The following is a 1,072-nucleotide window of genomic DNA, read 5'->3' as shown; positions in this document are numbered from 1 at the left end:
TCTAGTATTGGTTTTTACACTATAGTCCTCAGTCACACCTCTCCATTTCTTTAGCTCACAGTTTAGGACAATAACATCTCCAGTAACTAAGATGGATGTTGTGAGAATTATATAAGGTAACTATTTTAAATGGTTATTAAAATGTAATATATATATATATATGTATATATATATATTATTTTTAATATTTATGTTATTATGTGCTATTGAGTTGACTCCAACTAACAGCAACCCGATGTGACAAAGCAGCATTGCCACAAGGATTTCCTAGGCTGAAATCTGATTTTTTTTAATAAATATGTATTTGAATAACAAGTAAGTTTGAGCTGTAATGTTAGCAATGTAGACTTTTAACACAGATCACAAAATGCATGCACAAAAAAGTACTGGTACAAAGGAAAAAATGATGCTAAGCACTAGGCTAAATAGTTGCTGATTTAAAGCCTGAAACCACTATATAAAATATAAAATATCAAATATCATCCACAGAACTGTCTTTATTATTAGTATTTAAAAATTTTTTGCATAGTTGAATATATATTGAATTATAAATAAATATCATACAAGAACAGAGCCCTAGTGACACAGTAGATAAAACACTCAACTGCTTACTGAAAGGTAAGTGGTTCCTACCCACCAGAGGCTCCTTGGGAGAAAGATGTGGCAGTCTGCTTCCTTAATGATTTACAGCCTTGGAAACCCTGTGGGGCAGTTCCACTCTGTTGTATAGGGTTGCTATGAGTTGGAATTGATTCGACAGCAATTGATTTCGATTTTTGTATCATTCATGAATCTCCTTTTAGAAGGCAATTCCTTGTACTACAGAATACCTACTTACATTGTAAAAAGTATCCTTTTACCTATCAATAAAGAAAATATTTATTGATATTATTATAAATATCAAGAAAACTACAATAAAAGAAATAAAATTTCTTGTTTTCAAAGTGCTTTCCATGCTAAGCCCTTGCCTAAATGCACTACTGGGTAATGACCTTGGTCAAAGAGATCATTTTGAATGATGTCTAGGCTTTAAAATAAAAAACTCAAAGGAATCATGCAACTTTCTTACTAC

This window comes from Orycteropus afer, unplaced genomic scaffold (genome assembly GCF_000298275.1).
Source record: "Orycteropus afer afer isolate SDZICR_OR568_19922 unplaced genomic scaffold, OryAfe1.0 scaffold00299, whole genome shotgun sequence".
Taxonomy (NCBI): domain Eukaryota; kingdom Metazoa; phylum Chordata; class Mammalia; order Tubulidentata; family Orycteropodidae; genus Orycteropus; species Orycteropus afer.
Note: the sequence above shows the minus strand (reverse complement) of the source record.